At 40.1% G+C, this 13,942-nt stretch overlaps 1 protein-coding gene across 1 annotated transcript in view; it reads right to left on the bottom strand.

Moving 5' to 3' along the window:
• Window positions 1–13,942, bottom strand: part of LOC150045844 (uncharacterized) — a 148,610-nt gene that overhangs the window by 126,789 nt on the left and 7,879 nt on the right. The gene's annotated exons all lie outside the window — the stretch shown is intronic.

Raw genomic sequence — 13,942 nt, 5'->3', positions numbered from 1 at the left:
CCCCCTCCCCACCAAAAACCAACTCTCTCCCTTATAGATAACCCATGGCATGGCTTAAAGACAGAACCATACTGTCAGCAAAGTAATGGGCTTTCCACATTCTATATTTTACTCAATATATATGGCATTAACACAGCTAGCATTTGATGGAGAAGAGCTTGGTGAAGGTGAGAGCTGAGCAGAAGAGCACCCCTCTGCATCTAAATGTCCTGTGTGTCAAAGGCTTGGTCCCATCTTGGTCATATTGAGAGTGGAAGAAATGTTAAGAACTGGAACTTACAGGGACATCTTCAAGTTGCTGGGAATGTGCCATCTGCGGGAACTGCAGACCGCAGCCTCCCTTTGACTACCTCCTTTGTCTTGGCCACGAAATGAAGGGCTTGACTCTACGGTGTGTGTTCTGCCACAGAGGCTGCAATAGCACCAAGCCCCAGAGCAGCATTCTGTCCAAGTATGGCTGCATACCTCCAGAACTGTGAGCCCAACCATTCCCCTGTACAACACCATCAGCTTGTCAGGAACATAGACTCACTGGCAACAAAACAAGGTAGAACCAGCAGAACAAAAAGAGGAATAAAATTGTATTTGTGTTCAGACTTTGCACATGTGGAAGGACTTTACAATATAATATAACTCACAGATACCATTTATGCCCTCTCCACACACTCCACACACAAGGAAGTTTGGAGCCCCACAAGTGAATAAGGTTTAGAACACACCCTTCCAGAGCCCAGAGTTCCTCTAATTCACTGCTAGCCAGTGTACGAGTTCTTCCATCCACATCCATCCCAAGCACTCAAATGTATATATCAACCAGAGGGGACCGTGTTTGAAGAGCTAGAATTTGCGAACTTAAAAGTGATGTCCAAGTTTATGTGTCACACACATTTCAGTGAGATGAGACAGGAGAGGGAGACAATTCAATGGCTCCTAAGACAAAAGCATTGGTAAGAGTGTCTGAATAGAAGCCACAGATGAAATTACCCAGAAACGCACAATATAGCTTCTATTTGCAGCGAGGAACAATTCTGTTCGCAGTTCTGTCTCTCTGAACATTTGCTGAATGACATCAATGAGACAGCTGCCGTGCACTGGCCTACAAGACAATGCATACAGAGGAGGCAGACAGGGATAGGAACAATTGAGGCAATTAAAAGAGGTCACAGATCTGAGTCCAAAATAGGAGTAACAAGCATTTGCCTAAAAATAGTGGGAACCTCCTCTCAGTATCCATGTCTGCTCTGCAATTTCTCGAAAACATCCTATAATCAAGTCAAAGGAGCACTCAGAATGAAGAAAGGGCTGAGCGGTACTACAGCAAAACATCCAGAAGAATATGAAAGGAAATGGCTTTCAAGGGAGACCCAGCTAAGAATTATACCGCTGCAGCAGAGATGATGGGTTCTTGCCTAACTGTTCCCAAATCACAGGGGGTTTACTTCCACGCTTTCTTCATCTTGACCCTCACAGTCATGTACAAATTCATTTCTCTATGCATTTCCTGGTTCTGTGGAAACTCCATAGACCATCCTGCTGCTCTAGGCAATCTCTTCAAATGGCCTTATTTAGCTATTTTAAAACCAAGCCAGTTTGCAAATCCAAACACTTAACTTCCAAAGAGACATTCATGATCGTGAATGCAAATGGCGCCAGAGAGCTGCTAAAATATTTGGTTTGTGAATCCATGAATGGAAATTTGCATAAGGGAGAAAGCCATATTCCTAAGATTAACTCTCACAGGCCTTATCTCGTTCTTACTCCAGTGCATAAACTGGAGGACTGTTTCGTGGGTCGATGCTGAAAAAGAATAAATGACAGAATCCCAATTAGGAAGACAGATTTGTACCAGTGAAGAGAGGGCTGGTTAGGGTGTGAGGGATGTGATTTCTGCTTTCCTCAGTAAAATAAAATGTAACTTTAACCCCTCTATATGTTACCCCAACAATAAAAATTTAGAAAAAGAATCACAGTCACCAACTCTTGCGATGCCTGAGGAGCTTTCCAAAAGGACACATTTGCACTGGCGTATAGTACTATCATGTGAGGTGAAAAGTATTATTATTCTGTTTATTGTTGAGAAAAACCAGTTTAGACAAGTAGAGTGGCTGGCCTGAAGTAACACAAGCCTCTGGAGAGGCTTGGGAAGGAAAAGGAGGTGACAGATACTGATAAACAACAGGGAAAGTACATTCAGACCCCCGTGAGTTTTAGTAATCACAAAACTAGCCAAGTACACACAACTGAGTTTGGCCAACCAGTTGTTGAAATTCTTGCTCTCTATGTAACACTAAATTTTACTGCCTTCATTTGAAAACTTCTGAGAAGTTTTAAAGGTTAAACTTAAAGTTAACCCAGTTTACACTTTTCAGTCTTTCCTATCACCTTTCTCACTTGGTGGTGAAGCTTCTTTCTGACATTTAAATCCCAACTGTCTTGCCAATAGTTTGATTGTTTGCTGGCCAAAATCCAGCTGACTTCCCTTCTTGTCGAAGTTGAGCCTCTTTCCTTGACATGTGTTTCCAGAAATGGCACTGCTTTGTGACTCCTGCTTTGAATCTGTGTCCCCGTTTCTCTGTGTGTGTGGGGGGGGGTGTGCGTATGTGTGTCCATTTCCCATCCATCCAGTGGCTTGAGAGCCATCACACTGCAACTGGAACTACTTTTAGCTCTGTGGATGGTATTGACGTATAACCTCATTTTCAAAGCATCACAACTCCTCATTCTGGAATTCCGTGCAGACCTTCTGTGTGGACCAGAAGCTCTGAGACTATGTGCAGAAGTTCGAGCTTGTAGCTGGCTCACCTACATCCTGGGGTATGTTTGAGCTCCAGTGGGGAAGTGTGACTGTAATTATCATCATGTTTGGGCTTGGATACCGTCAGGGAAACTGGCCTCGTTAATACCAGAAAGTACAGAACCAGGAGTCAAATTTGCTATTGTAATTATAATAGATTTTTTTAAAAAAAAATCCTGTTCATTAACATTTTGGCAACTCTTAAAGTGATGGTAAAAAACAGTATGTGTGAAAACTAAAATTGAGATGAACAAAATCAAAAGGAACATCTTTCTTAAGCTTTGGGGCTCTTCCAGAGGGGAGGTGGCCAGCTTACTCCATTGTACATAGAAACTATGTTCATAGAATGGATGGTTAATATATTCCATTATGCAGAGACTATACAGTCAGGTAACTTCCCTTGGCACGGGAGTTATAAGAAATTTTTTAGTCACCTCAGTTCCAACACTAGTCCCCGTTTATTAATAATCACTGCATACCAATCACTTGCTAATGTTGGATTTTGAAGGAAAATTTATGTGCAACAGAACTGAAGACTTGAATAAATGAACACATTGCTTGATTTCCTACGTTGCATTGCAAATAACACTAGCATAGTGCCAGGCACTGGTGTCTCATGTCCTAAAAGGGATCCCATACTTCATTTTATCAGATCTCCTGGACATTTGTAGTTAGCTTTAGACACTTTTTCTAGAAGATTTCCCCTAAATATTCCAGTCTGAAATTATTGGCAATGAGAATTACTGACAAAGTAATTAGAAAACCTTTTTATAGTCAATCAATAGCAACAATTAATAAGGTTGCCTTTTTTGACTCAAAAACAGGAATGGAAAATTGTTCCACCTGTATCTCCACAGACCCCTGGGGAATATACTCTATGATCTGCCAGACAGGGAGCCTGTGGGATGGTGAAAGTTCATCTCCTCAGAAGCAGTCAGACACATCTCAGTGGGATTGTTACAGAGAGGATATCTTTCCTTGGCAAATATCTTGGCAACAACATTGCCCCACCTTTGAAAAAAAAGAAAGAGAGAGAGAGAAGAAAAGAGAAAAATTATGTGCATGTCTTATTTTGAAGTAATAAAATTGTGTAAAATAAAATAACAGCAGCTCAAATTACCCATGATAGGCAAGGCTCTCCTAGGAGCTCATTAACAATGCTTTCTGCTGTGCTGTGGGCATCCCTGGGCTTCACACATCCATGCTCCTTGCTTACATCTTTGAGTAGTTGTCTTGCCGTCTTGCCCCTTCTCTCTCCCTGAGTAACAAGCCTCAATGCCTAGGTCTGTGTCCGCCCTGAGTGAGGGAAGGGTGTGGCCTGCCTTGGTTCTTCTTGTTTCTCTGCATCTTCCCCGCACTTCCAGTGTTCTTCCTGAGAAGATCTGCGAATTCTTGCTCAGCCCTCACTTACAAGGGCAAACCCCAGGGCTACCCCCGCCCCGAGCCTCTCTGGCCTCACCCGCACAGGTGTCTTGGGTATAAGACACTTCTGACTGCCGCCACCTGCGGTGGGAATCGCCTCCTGCATTCCTGACAGAGAGGGGAGGGAACATTCTCATACTCCCACTGGACAGACACTCTCCTTCCCAGGACGGTTCCCCCTAGGTCTTTAGTCCACTCTTGTACTCGGCCTGGTGGGGCAGGGCTTTGAAGGTCACAGAGGCCTTCACAGGCTCTTGGGTGCTGGTTTGGCTTGAAGCATGTCTGTCATCTGCTCCCTCTGCTTGCAGTCATTCACCAAGAGCCTGTGGCCTTCTCCTCTTTTTTTATTGGCATAGAATTCCATGCTGCCTCTTCTCTCACAGTCGTGACACTCGTTTTAATTCAGTGGGATCCCCCAAATTGAAATCCTGAGCTTGTCTAACCCATACCCTGGTGACTGTCTCCCAGAGCCTGTGAGCTAGGAAACAAGAGAGCCACAGCACTCGGAGACACTTTCTCCCACATTGCCACGAGTTCTATCTAACAGAAAGTGGCAGGGCAAAGCCCTCGGTAAATGAGTTTCTGAACTGCTACCAGTTTCTACGGATAAAAGGGCATGTTTATAAGTCTCCAGCTCTTCCAGGGTAAAAGGGGAAAATAAATGGGATAAGACCTTAATACAGAAACAGCCACGTGGATGAATTAAATGAGGTTAATAGGACAGAAGGCAGGAAGAAGAGCTGTGTAAGGAGCACGCCCCAGCGCAGGCCACACAAGGGCGGCAGAGTAGTTATTATTGGTAAGGAGAACTCAGCAGGCCACACTGCTCCCACAGCAATCAGAACATTGCCTCGGTCCCTGGGACGGAAATGTCAGCATTGCCATTGGTTGTGCAGGAGGCTGGGAGTCACTGCTAGAAGGCCGAGGAGTCGGGGAAATCACAACGGAGTTCCACGCACACAGTCTAAGGACTTTCCTAAAGCAAAGTTCACCATTTGAGCTTTGCTATGTACAAGGCTGTTAGGTCTAAAGGGAAGATGAATGGAGGTTAAGATGTTGATTCCTTAATAAAAGACCCCGTACAGCAAAAACACTTCTTAGCAGAAAGAACAGCACAGGAGGAATTTCAATACCAAACTTTAGACTCTATTACAGAGCTATAATTCTCAAAACAGCTTGGTACTGGCACAAGAACAGGCCTGAAGACCAATGGAATAGAACTGAGGACCCAGATATTAAACCACAGACCTAGAGCCACCTAATCTTTGACAAGGGAGCCAAAAAATAGAATGGAAGAAAGACAGCCTCTTCAACAAGTGGTGCTGGCAGAACTGGTTAAGCACCTGCAGAAAACTAAAGTTGAATCCTTCTTTGTCACCCTGCACTAGAATTAACTCCAAATGGATCAAATACCTGGAGGTAAAAGCTGACACACTGAAAACTTTACAGGAAGGAATAGGAGATACACTAGGCCTCCTTGGCACAGGTCGAAACTTTCTTAACAAGGACCAAGAATCACAACAAATCAGAGAAAGGCTGGATAAGTGGGACTGCATTAAACTGCAGAGCTTCTGTATGGCAAAGGATATAGGGAGTAAACTAATTAGGAAGCCTACAGAGTGGGAGAAGAACTTCACCAACCATACAGCTGACAAAGGCCTCATATCTAAAATATATCAACAGCTCAAAAAATTGAATCACTCCAAAACTAATCTCCAAAGTAACAACCATCCCATTAAAAGATGGTCCAAAGACTTAAAGAGAGTCTTCTCTGAAGAAGAAACAAAAATGGTCTATAGACACATGAAGAAATGCTCAACATCTCTGGTCATAAAAGAAATGCAAATCAAAACAACTCTTAAGATTCCACCTCACTCCAGATAGAATGGCCAGGATCAAGAAAACTAACAACAACAGATGCTGGAGGGGATGTGGCCAGGAGGGATCACTACTACACTGTTGGTGGGAGTGCAAACTCGTTCAACCACTATGGAAAGCAATATGGCAGTTCCTCAAAAGATTAAACATAGAGCTCCTCTATAACCCAGCAATCCCACTACTTGGCATTTACCCAATCATCCAGAAACAAGGACATACTAAATCCACTAGCACAATGATGTTCATTGCAGCACTATTTACCATAGCAAAGATATGGAACCAACCTAGATGCCCCTCAGTGGATGAGTGGATCAACAAGATGTGGTGTTTGTACACAATGGAATTCTATGCTGCTGTCAGAAAGAATGACATTGCCCCATTTGTTAGGAAATGGAAAGACTTAGAAAAAAATCATATTAAGTGAAGTAAGCCAGACTCAAAGGAACATAGGCTCAATGGTTTCCCTCATTTGTCATAATCAGTAGAAACCTTGGGCTCTCCTAGCAGAGATTTGCAATAGAGCAAAACCTTGATACGTAAGGCCATATAGTAGGACGCTAAATGAAAGGATCTCTAAGATATAGAAACATGAGCCATATAATGAATGATTGTTGTCCTTAATGTACTATGTTATCTCTCATCTCTTTTGCTGTCCCTTGGTTATCTCATATTGTTACAGTATCTCACTTTGTTACCTGATATATTGGATATATTTGTATTTGGTTATATGAAATTGGATAGGGAACGGGGGAAAACAAGATGAGGGGTGGGGTTGGGGGAGAGGGAAATGGGGACCAAGACATGTGAAAGGGTATCAATGTATGGGAATTAATGCACCATTTCTGGCAAATATCATGTGACCCTTCTATTAATTATAATAAATATATGAAAAAATAAAATGTTGATTCCACTCAAATTTAGAGTGTCGTGGGGGGATGGAAGAATGAATTATTATAACACACAGTTCCATGTTTGAGGCTCTTGGATGTCTTCTCTTTGGACACATTGACATTAGCGGTGGTTTCCTTTCTTGTCTGTTCTGGAAATACCTGACACCTGCACATGCCAGGTCGAGGCCTCCTGGGTTGTTCATAATGGGACGACCACTCGCTAGCCCAGGAACCATGGAAGTATTGCATTCCCATCTTGCACCCACACCACATCCCACCGAATTTTGTAGAGTGTTTTCAGCATGGTGAAGGGCAGTTTGCCATTCATTTGAGATTAATATTTCACTACAAGTAGCTTTATGGGTGACCATTTTCTCCAAGCCCATTTCTCATGGGAGGCAGGAAATTCACAGAGCAGGGAGAGATGGGAAAAGTGCTCATTTTACCAGAGCACTTCTTATCTGCCCTGCATTTCCTCTAGTACATACCTCCCTCCTCCAGCCACTGGATTATACCACAGTCTTTACAGTGGTAGAGTAAATGCTCTCTACATACATCTCATGCTGTTATGCGGCAGGAGTTAAGGACATGAGCTGGCTGCCAGGACAAAGCAGTGCATGACAGGAGCGCAGACAAGTAGAGGGGTCACCCTGCCAAAGAGAGAGGGACTCGATAAAAGAGTTTGGGCATCAGACAACAAACTCAGAGGAAAACTAGCCTCTCTCTAGATAGTCATTCGTGCCTCCCTGAAAAACTCTGAAGAAGAGATCTGCAAGATACTGTCAGTCTTGGTTGGAAAGCATTGTGATTGTCCGAGGTCCTGCCTGCCAAGTAAGATAGAGAGATAAACACCAGAGGTCATACAGCCTGCTGGGTGAAATACGGACAGCTTTTGAGATTTATTGCCTGTATCTGATTACTGCAAACGTCCATATGTGTATCCAGTTTACACCAGAGTTTCTCAAGTTAGAGTTGTTAAATATCTAATAACGCATAATGTTCATTGATGGGGACACACAAGCACAGAAAGGAAAAACATGTGAGCGTTGCGTGTTAGACCACGTCTTGCTGACCCTATCACTGACCTTCCCTTGTGTTGCTCAGCTGCAGAGGACGGCCGATGATATAACCATGATGAACCCTAGAATTTATTCCCACACACTAATTCTTAGTTTTGCACACTGCATTTCAGCTGTAGAGGGATAACTAGAACAAAAGATTAAACACCTCCCTGGAATTGTTGGCGTTATCTCCAACTTATCAAATTTGATTAGCTTAATTGGTTACATTCCAATTATGCATATCAACATCTGTCATCCTCTCTCCACTTCCAATTTGCCTAAATTGTTAAAAAAAATATTATGTAAGTATTCATTAGATAATGGATTGATTCAATTTGGATGAAGTGCTTTTGTTACCTAATAATATGGAAGTAATGAGGCATCAAACAAAACCCAACAAACAAGAGAACTCACACAGCCAAATCGGTGTTCACTATTATGGAATAGACAATAGTTTGAATTTCTCTCTAAGACTTTGTAGATATTTTACAAGGATTTCTTCTTTTGGGCAAGGGAGGAAGAATGATGGATGTTATTGGAGTTTGAACTTACAAATTTCAGCCTGTCAAGAAAGCGCTACTTAAGCTCCATCCCCAGCCCTTTTTCACTTTTGTTGAATTTTTTTCAGAGAGTTTCGTGATTTTTTTTTTTTGCCCAGAGCCAACCCCAGATAGAAAGCTTCTTGCTTACCTCCTGCCTAGTTGAGATTATAGGCATATGCTGATATATGTGGCCTCAAGTTGTTTCTAGATATCTTCTATTTACAGATTCAACAGGATTTCTACTGTAATATCTGTGTTAAAGTCATACATATGTGCATATAAATATATGTCCTTGCATTAAAGAAGACACACTATTAACAAGTCAATGATTTTCTTTTTGCCAGTCCTGGGCTTGAGCTCAGGGCCTGAGCACTGTCCTTGGACTTTCTCAAGGCTAGAGCTCTACCACTTGAGCCTCAGCAGCGCTTTTGTCCTGTTCTGTGTATGTGGTACCAAAGAATCGAACCCAGGTCTTCGTGCATGCTAGGCAAGCACCCTACCACGAGGCCAAACTCCCGGCCCCACAAGTCAATGATTTTAAATCACAGTGGTTCTAAAGTACTAAATGCAATGCTGGCTTGACCTCATCTATAAGATAGCAGCAAGTCCCTAATAAAGAGTATTTGCTACTTCAAATCTATTTCTCTTTTTACTCTTTCTTTTATCACTTGTACTCTGCTGGTTCTCCTTTGTGTATTAGAATGATTCATACTTGGAGCCTGAATACAACTTTCTCAAGCTATTGCCAATGCATAAATGGAAAAGTGAGTCTCTACAGCTCTCAATTACCAGTATCCAAAAATTAAGCTCCATTTTCATTGCTTTCATCTTTAAGAATTGGTTTTTCTCTTTGTTAAAAGTCTTATATCAGAAAAGAGGCTGGTACTTGTATTCTAGGATGTGAACAAATGAGTAAAAAGAGCTCCTTTCCTTCAGTCTCAACTGTTAGGTGGAGAATATTTTTGCTTTGGAATTGGCTCAATTCATATTTAACCTCAGAATAGAGACATTTTCTGAAATGTCATGAAGGACAGATTGCAAATGCCTTAATCATATTTGGTTCCACTTGACCACTTGAATTTATCTTCCAATACCATTTCTAATGTCACATTTTCATAAGGATATGGTGCTGTGCAAAGAATATTCAGAAAGGAGGCTGAAAATATTGTTTCTAAATTTCCTTCCATCTCTCCACAGGCTGCCTTTAGATCCCAAACACACAAATCCAGAAGCAAACCTCTCCATGGCATGTTATATTTAAGCCATTAATAACTGAGTAATAAAGTAATATCAAAAACTGCAAATAAATAACCTAAATAACCTACAAAGTCAAGCCCATCCAAATAAGACTGTCAACAGAAACCATAAAAGCAAGACCTGAAATAATTATTTTGCTGAAAGTAAATAACGCCAATTTCAATTAACCTAGCCAGCAAAGCAGGAGAAGACCCATTGGTCTTCCACAAACAAAGATGGAAATCCAAGATGTTCCTGATGGCTTCAGAAGATACTCAAACATGGGAGATTATTGTACTATTCCTAATCTACCACACTCCAGGTGAATAAAACATTATTGAAACCCACAAAAATATATGTATACATATAAAACTTAATTCCAATTAAATTACAGACTGACAAGAAGCTTCTAAAATGAAAGACTCTAGCATATGCTCCTATAAGAAACGCATCTTACAGACAAAAAAAAATAGTAGCTTTAGATGAAAACTTGGAAGAAGTATGTCCACAAATGTGCAACCCCTCGGTAGGCAGGCATAGCTACATTCAGATGTGACGAAGCAGAACTTCAAAGGCACACATCCGGTTAATAAAGGGAAAAGAAAACAAGAGGCCATAAAACTTTTTAGCATTTACATACCACATTCTGGTGCAGTCAACTCATAAAACAAACATTACTGGAGTTAAAAACACTGACAGATTAAAATAAAATCAGACAGAAAACATTCATTAACCTACTGTCACCGGTAGATAGTTTACCCAGGGGAAAACATCAACAAAGAAACCTCAGAGTAATTTAGTATAGACCCAAAGGAATTTATAGTCATCTTCAGAACACTTTATCCAGAAGATCTCTAATACGCATGTCCCTAAACTGCCCATGGAGCAGTCTTCAAAATAGTTCTATTTTAGGACATGAAGCTAACAAGTCTTAGTAAACATAGAACTATTAAAATGCCTCCCAGGGTTCTAGGAGACACCAGTGGAATTAAAGGAGAAATCAACGTCAAAAGAAAGCACAAAAAAAATACTCAAGTGTATAGAGAATGCACAACAGTTTTATGAATCCAAAATTTATCATTGAAGAAATAAGAGAACAATCTAAAATTCCTAGAAGGAATGAATGAATATGGAAACAGCACACTAGAAACATTACGACAATATAAAAACAGTTATTACATAAAAAAGGGAGAGAAAAGATCTCAAATAAATAACCAAATGCTGTATCATAATCTCCCAGATAAACAAGAACTAGTTAAAGTAAAAATTCGAGAGCAAAAAGAAATAATAAGGATTAGGGGATAAATCAATAAAACAGAGGCCAAAAAATTACCTTCCTCTAAAATCAATGAAACAAAAAGTTAGTTATTTGAAAAGATAAACATGATTGGCAAGTCCTGAAGCAATCTGACTGGAGACAGGGGAACAATCCAGATGAAAACAAAATTAGAGATAAAAAATGGAGATACAAAAAACAAGTATCAAGTCAATCCTGGGAAATCATAAAGGAATACTTTGACAACATGTATTCAAATACACTGACAAAAATTGAGCCAAGAGGACATCAACCTTTAAGTAGACTTACATATGAGAAATGTGGTTGATGTAGTGGTAAAAAGACTCCCAACTAAGACACCTCAGGATCTAATAAATACACTGCCAAATTCTATCATGCCTTTAAGGAAGGAATAACACCCATCCCTCAACATTTCAGAGTTTGAGCCTTATCACAGACAAAAACAGAAAGAAATGGAAAGCAAGACAGATAGAATTACCACCTGACCAGCACCCAACCCCTGGGTACAAACTCAAGATAAATTAAAACACATAATAATATAGAATCTAGAACGCGAACAGTAACATCATTTTTTTGTTATAGCCAGAAGTAGAGCAAACTTGCCCATCACCTGATGGATGAATAAATCAAATGATATTCACACCATGGGCCTATTCAAGAGCAGAAGAAAAAAAAGTCCCAAAGTAACATGCAGTGAATGCCACACATCAAAGGAGCTACTGAAGAAGAGACATTAGATGATTCCATTTCTATTAAGCACCTCTAGAGACAGAAGTGGTTTAGGGGTTGCTGAAAGCTCAGAGAGATGAGAAAATTACAGGCGATGGGAATACACTGGTGTCAAAGGGGTCCTTTAGAGGTAATGGAAAGCTTTGCATATTCGTTGTGCTGCTGTATGCAGAAGTCCATGAGTACAGGAAAGGTTACCAAACCGTGTGCTTCAAAGTGCGCTGTTTTCATATCCAGTGTTCCCAAAGTGCTTTGAAGAATGTTTGGCACAAATTACATACTGTGCATGGAATTCTACAACTGCATTGGTAGACTCATTCACATAATACACACACACACACACACACACACACCATGAAATCTCACAACTCTTGCTGATCCTGTTCCTCAAAAAAATAAAATTAAATGGAGAACCCGAATTCAAGTCAAACTATTTATTTTTTTGTTTTTCTTATTCCTACTCCAGGACTCTATTATCATTCTAGAATTCTTTTTTGGAAGGTTTCCTTTTCAGTTTGTTACTTATTTTGCCACTATACAGATAGAGGAGGTAGTAAATTAAGTTAAAAAGGCTTAATTTTTTATACATAAGTTGGTAAACCTTAATAATCATGTTAGCTGTAGACTGAAGTAGTAGAAACTGATTGTTTATGAGTCTTTCTTTAAGAATGTAGTGATTTGATTTGATTTGATTTAAAAATGAATGCAGTGATTTATGATGCAGGGTACTGAGATGACATTGTTTAACTCAACTGCTACAGGCTTAAATTGTTTCATTCCAAGTAGCAATTTCAATATGAATTTCAAGTAACTACTGTTCACAAAAACTGTTTTGACTGAGCTTGCAAATGGTGGCCTGTGCCTGAAATGATGTTCCAGTGATTTCTGTCTTACTATAATAATCTTGTGGGTGCTGTACACTAACATTGTCATGCATAATGATAAAGACCTCAGAAGACATAAGGGAATAAATACGAATCCTCATGGTTTTTAATGTGCTCTTTACTGAGCAAAGAAGCTGTTTTGATGAAGAGGTCTGAAACTGCTTCAGCCTTGAGGTGTCAAACAGAAAGGTTTTCTTTTCTCTGCCTGTTTTTCAAAATTGGGGGAGTCCAATTAATTACTTCACAGATTGCGTTAATTAGATCTCAAATGAGAAATTCTGGTGTGCTTTTTCAAGATACTGCTGTTAGCACTCTTTATGTGGTCTGCTATAATCTTATAAATTACTGGAGAATGTAGTGTTATAATAAATACTTTCTCTGTCACTGTAGCTAAAATCCAGGAAGAGTAATATGTAGACATAATATGGCTAAGCTTATGACTGACTTATACTCAAGTGTCTTTCCCTAGAAGCTATCTGTCCCATGAAAGCAACAGTGTTGACAGAGGCGAAGAGATAACTGCAGAAGTTAACTTCTGTATTATATGTGGGATGATGCTATAAAATAAAGACCTAAGTGCATAATATGATTGCTGTTAAAAGTTAAAAATCATCTTATGTTCATATTAGTTCTAAGTGACTGCTCACTAGTCTGTTTTGTTATTTGTATTTGGTACGGATTTGGAATATAATTTCCAACATTATTTGGTAAGAGGAACCAAATCAGAGAAGCACAAATAGACATTTCTGTTACCCAGGAGAAGCATTTTTTTAAATCTGAATTCCCTGGTACCATTTTGAAGAAACAAAATGCTCATTCACATTGCCATGAGTGAGGATTCAAAATTCCTTTATGTTACTGGGCAACTACAATATGTATTAAGAGATACGGAGAGACATCTACTTAGAGAAAAGTTAGCCAATATATTTCACATGATACACGAGAACTGAAAACAGGACAAGCAGAGTATGACTGAGGGATACAAATGCTGCACCTATTCAAGATGATGCACCTTCAAGAAATCGGCACATCACAGACTTCTGTCCCGTTTCCATGGCTGTTAACCATCACTCCTCCAAAATTTTGACCTTCCATCCTTACATGTTGACCAGAATATAAATCAACTCCTTGTTTCAAAGGTCTGTATCTGTGATATTGTGGATGCCTATATTACATGCGCATTTGAAAAATGTATCTGGACAGTTACGA

This window comes from Megascapheus bottae, chromosome 26 (genome assembly GCF_031878675.1).
Source record: "Megascapheus bottae isolate mThoBot1 chromosome 26, mThoBot2.hap1, whole genome shotgun sequence".
In the NCBI taxonomy this organism is placed as follows: domain Eukaryota; kingdom Metazoa; phylum Chordata; class Mammalia; order Rodentia; family Geomyidae; genus Megascapheus; species Megascapheus bottae.
The sequence above is the reverse complement of the archived record's forward strand: the minus strand, read 5'-3'. Positions and strand labels throughout refer to the sequence as shown.